The following is a 6,010-nucleotide window of genomic DNA, read 5'->3' as shown; positions in this document are numbered from 1 at the left end:
TCCACACGAGTCCTCGCTGGGGTCTAGGTAAAGGCCAGTGAGCAGGAGCCAGCCTGCAGGCTCACCAGGGCACAGGAGCCAGCCATCCCCGTCACAAGCAGCTGTCCACGGCAGAGGTCCTCACTCTTTGGGGTCCTGATGTTCTTCCTCACTGCCCTGTCATCCTTTCACAAAATAGTGCATGGGCTTTCCATCTTTCTCCTTATGGGGTGATCTCCCATCCAACTGAACGAAGCCTTCATGTAGGCTGTAGAGTACCACACACAGATTTATAGAGAGCAGGTATGATCTAGATGTGATAGTAGCTGGACACAGCAGGGAAGGTAGGCTGGCAGTGTGGTGAGTCTTCTGTGACTACCAGGTACTTGCCTTCCCATCCAGGGAAAATTGCCTTTTTGTCTGATAGGACCTCATATTATGCTTTGATGGAAATGCCGTGAGCCTTACCTCAAGGGTAGAAAACGAGAACAGCTTCTCCTGAAGCAACAGGGAAAGCCCTGGTTTTTCATCTACATGGAACAGTCAGTCAGGAAGAGCCCATGGATGTATACTTTCTGCATTTCTGCTTCCCAATACAGAAACAGGCCACATCAGGATTAGAACCGGGTTGGCAAGGGCTAGATGAAGCACCAGTTAATACTGAATTGTCATCTGTTTGAAGTTTTATTCAGGAGAGTTTTCTTCACTATTGTATCTTTGTCTTCTGTTTTTTTAAAAAAAGATTTTATTTATTCATGAGACACACAGAGAGAGAGGCAGAGACAGAGGGAGAAGCAGGCTCCATGCAGGGAGCCCAATGTGGGACTTGATCCTGGGACTGTGGGATCGATCACGTCCTGAGCCAAAGGCACTGAGCCCAACCACTGAGGAGCCCAACCACTGAGATGCCCAACCACTGAGCCACCCAGGCATCCCAGCATTTGCCTTCTAAACAGTTTGAGGAACCCTGGATCTCTTTCTAGCCTTAGTGAAAGTGTCATTTTGTTTTAGTGGTGATTTGTCTGTTATATGGCTCTAAAAGTTCTGCTTTCTTTAATTCAGTTTGCCAGTCCCCATTCAATTGCTATCTTAGTTCTATTTCCCTTGAGTCTTTCATAATCATTCATCAGGATTAGAATGTTTGATCCTGGAGTGATGATTCACTTTACCTGTCCAAGGGCAGTTTGATGTTTGCATAGTTTGAATCCCTTTTATCTTCATTTCTCCCCTCACCTCTAGGTGAGGTGTGTCTATACATTCACTTTTTTTTTTTTTTAAAGATTTTATTTTTTCATGAGAGACGGAGGCAGAGACATAGGTGGAGGGAGAAGCAGTCTCCCTGCAGGGAGCCTGATGTGGGACTCAATCCCAGGACCCTGGGATCACACCCTGAATCAAAGGCAGATGCTCAACCACTGAGCCACCCAGGTGTCCTACCATTTGTGAGTTTCTAACTGAATTTCTTCTGTATCTATTATTTGGCATACTATAAGGAAAGTATTCCCTTCTCATTTATTTCACTATTGACTGATTTTTAAATTACTCATTTTTTTTAATCCTTTATTATGAATTTTGATTTTCCAGTTTTGGGCTGGTACAGTGGAAGGCCCTTCAAACTAATTTCTGAGTTCTGTTATATTCCCACTATTCTCTGGGCACGTCCTTATTTTCTGGTGCTAACATGTTCCAGGCTTATCCTGTCTTAGGTTCCCTGGAATTGGCCATTTTCCCACAGAACCCTGGTTTCTCTTGGAGAATGGTATTTTGAAACAGATGTGGGTGCTAAGTGTGCTCATTGCCACTGTTGCCACTAGCCTCACTCACCAGAGCTAGAAAATTGTGGTTGTGTGTGTGACTGTTATATGTATACCATACACGAGTCATACCAAAACTTCCTGTTCTAATCCAATATCCCTGCAGATTATATTCTAGTATTCACTCTTCCCATATTTGTAATGCCTTTTCTAACAGTGAGAAATCTTGCTCCCATTATCTTTAGTATATTTACTCGTTTACTCAAGCCTAGAATATACAAGTAGTTTTCAGAATTGGTAAGCTTATACTACTAGGAAAAGGAAAACATAGGTGTTCTATAGTTGTTGAGAATAGTGTTCGGTATTTCAGATAGTCCAAAGGTTTGATTTTTGTTGTTATTATCTTAACTGATTTTTTGTTTGTTTAATCAATTAGAGAAGCATATAAAATCTCTGTGATTATGGATTTTTCTCTTCCTGTAACTGTTTCAGTTTTTGCTTCATGTATATTGAAGACCTACTTTGTCAGGTACATATCCATTTATGATTTTTATGTCTTTCTCATGAATTGACCCCTTGACTATAAAATGACCTCTTTTTCTTTTGTGGCACTCCCTGTTTTGAAGTCTATTTTCAATATAATACTATAGCTCTTTCGATTATTGTTTGAATAATACATTCTTTTCCCTTCTCTTACTTTCCAATTGCCTGTGTGTCATATATATCACGTAGTTAGGAATTGCTTTTTAAGTGTAATCTGACAAGTTCTATCTTTTACTTATTTATTTTTTAAAGATTTTATTTATTTATTTTGAGAGAGAGAGCACAGGGAGGAGGAGGGGGAGGAACCGAGGGATAGCAGACTCCCGGCTGAGCAGGGAGCCTAGAGCAAGCTGGTTTGCAGGACCCTGGAGATCACAACCTGAGCAGAAGTCAGATGCTTAACCAATAAGGCACCCATGTGCCCCTAGTTCTCTCTTAATTGGAGCTTTTAGTCCGTGCACATTAATGTAATTATTTGGTTGTATTTGGTTTTACCATTGTGCTATTTATTTTCTCTTTGTCTCTTCTAATTTTCTCTTCCTCTTTTTCTGCTTTTAAATTCAGTATGTTAATATTGCATTAATTTTCAATTGTTCAGGAATTACAATATGCATCCTTAACTTAAAACAGTCTTAGAGTTGGGATCCCTGGGTGGCGCAGCGGTTTGGCGCCTGCCTTTGGCCCAGGGCACGATCCTGGAGACCCGGAAGTCTCCGGGATCGAATCCCACGTCGGGCTCCCAGTGCATGGAGCCGCTTCTCCCTCTGCCTATGTCTCTGCCTCTCTCTCTCTGTGTGACTATCATAAATAAATAAAAATTAAAAAAAAAAAAAAAAGAAACAAAACAGTCTTAGAGTTAATATTTTACCACTTCATATAGGATGTAAGACCTTTGTAGCGATATAATTACATTTACATTCTCATCCTTTTTGCTGTTGTCCTCTATAATTCATCTAGGTATGTTAAAATCTTCCAATGCGTTTTTATTATTTTTGCCACTGGGCCTCCAGTTTCTGCCTACTTTTGGTCATTCTCCAATGTTCTCAAATATACTTTTTTTTTTACACTTTATAATTACTTATAATTTAAATTTATAACCAAAAACTTGTTTCTGTAATTTTTATATTATAAATTTTTATATTGTTTATGCTTATGATATGCAAGATTTTTAGCCAATAAAGTACAGCTACACAGCCATTACTAAAAAGTTCTTAATTTAACTATAGTCATGTTTTTCAATCTCTTACTTTATGGTAGCACTTCTTCTCTTATTTAAGGAATCCTATAATACCTTTAAGAAGATAAGATTATTTCCTATGCAGGCATGTCATGTTACTGCACTTTGTGCTTTGCAGATACTGTATTTTTACAAATTGAAGGCTTATGGCAACCCTGTATCAAGCAACTCTACAGGCACAATTTTTCCAACAGCATTTGCTTATTTCATGTCTCGGTCACATTTTGGTAATGGTTGGAATATTTCAAACTTTTTCAATGTTTGTATCTGTTACTGTGATCTGTCATCAGTGATTATGACCTGCTGAAAGCTCAGATGATATTTAGCATTTTTTTAGCAGTAATGTATTTTTATTTATTTATTTTTTCTTTTTTTTCTTTTTTTTTTTTTTTAATTTTTTTTTTTAAATTTATTTATGATAGTCACAGAGAGAGAGAGAGAGGCAGAGACACAGGCTGAGGAAGAAGCAGGCTCCATGCACCGGGAGCCTGATGTGGGATTCGATCCCGGGTCTCCAGGATCGCGCCCTGGGCCAAAGGCAGGCGCCAAACCGTTGCACCACCCAGGGATCCCAGTAATGTATTTTTAAATTAAGGTATATACATCGGTTTTTTTTTAAGACATAATGCTGTTGCACGCTTAATAGACTGCAGTGTAGTAGAAACATAATTTTTATATGCACTGAGAAACCAAAAAATTAATTTGCTTTATTGTGATGTTCACTTTATTGTGGTGGTCTGGAACCAAACCCATATCTCTGAGGAATGCCTATATTCTAAAAGTCTTGAAGTTTGCTTTTCACAATTGTTACTTTAATCTATTCGGCCTTTTTTAAAAAAAATTTTTATTTATTCATGATAGTCACAGAGAGAGAGAGAGAGAGAGAGGGGGGGGGGGCAGAGACACAGGCAGAGGGAGAAGCAGGCTCCATGCACTGGGAGCCCGATGTGGGACTCGATCCCGGGTCTCCAGGATCGCGCCCTTGGCCAAAGGCAGGCGCCAAACCGCTGCGCCACCCAGGGATCCCTAATCTATTCAGCCTTCATCTTTGTATTTGATATGAGGTAGGGATCCAGTTTCATTTTTTCCAAATAGGTAACCTGTTTTCAAAAACCATTTTTGAACAGATTTTCCTCAGTACTCTATAACATTTACTGTGTTTGGCACTGGATTTATTACATTCTCATAAATAGTTTGGGACTTTCTTCTGCTATGCTCTTTCATTATGTGGCCAACCCCTTCACTTGTAAACTGTATCCCATCCCCTTGCCTATGGAATAATATTAATCCAGAAAGTCTCCTTTCTTCTGCTTCAAATTTCACTCTACCTGAATATTCCTATCAGCATATAAACATTATTTTTTCCATCTAAATAAACTCAGCCCCACCTTTCCTTTTAGCTCTGCTATTCCTCTCTGCAATCCTTCACCACAAAACCTCTTAAAGTCTACACTTACTGTTGGAGAGGAAAAACTTTTCCTCTATAACCCCTTAGGTTTAGTGCCCGAGGACCTGTGAATTAAACTGATAAAAGACGGTTAACAGGAAAAATTATGCATATACTTATGGGAGCTTACTAAAGAAGTAACTTGATAAATGGTTAAAGTTAGTAGGGAAAAGAGGGGGTAGAAAAGGCCTTTGGGGATGAGCACTTGTGTTTCTAGAAGAACAAATAGGAGAGAAGACAGTTTTTGATAATCCAACAGTAGTTGGATTCTTGCAGTTTCTTGTTCTTACAGACGCAAGGGGTTTTTCTATCTTCATGGCCGTAAGATTCCCCTGGAGAGAAAACTTACGGTAGGTATACTCTAGGTCTTCTTGGTTATAAAAGCCCATCCCTGAAAAAGGGAATTTATGACAGCCCTATTTCCTAGAATTTTTTTTTAATCAAATAAGGGAAACTCCAAGAAGGCTTCTTTTTTCTATCTGTTGAATCCCAAATGCCTTCAGCTTAAAATAACCTTCATACCAACCTGGGTTCTGAATGGTACCCGTATAGTCTCCAATTCCTCTCTCCCAATCTTTCTTGAATCCTATTCAATCATCCCACTGTTCTATAACAATAGCTTTTGTCAAAGTTACCAAATGCCCTTCACATTGTTAGGTCTAATAGTTGCTCTCAATATTCATCTTCCATTCTAGCTGCATTTGACACCCCCCAATCTTCAACACACATCATTCACCTGGTTTTCTGGATGCCAACTGTTTTCCTTCTTCCTCACTGGTAACTTCTGACTCCTTTGCTGGCTCAGTCTCCTCTCCCTTTTTTTTTATGGCACTGTTCAGTTTTCCTGATTTCAATCCTCCATTTGTAGTCACTCCATGGAATCATATATTAATACCATATAAAGTCTGATGAATCCCAAATTTTTACTTCCTGACTTGATTTAATTAATGTATCAAGTGTCTTCATCCACAACAATGTCTGATTAGCATTTCATTTTTTTTTAAGATTTCATTTATTTATTTATTCATGAGAGATACAGAGAGAAAGAGA

This window comes from Vulpes lagopus, chromosome 4, assembly GCF_018345385.1.
Source record: "Vulpes lagopus strain Blue_001 chromosome 4, ASM1834538v1, whole genome shotgun sequence".
In the NCBI taxonomy this organism is placed as follows: domain Eukaryota; kingdom Metazoa; phylum Chordata; class Mammalia; order Carnivora; family Canidae; genus Vulpes; species Vulpes lagopus.
The sequence above is the reverse complement of the archived record's forward strand: the minus strand, read 5'-3'. Positions refer to the sequence as shown.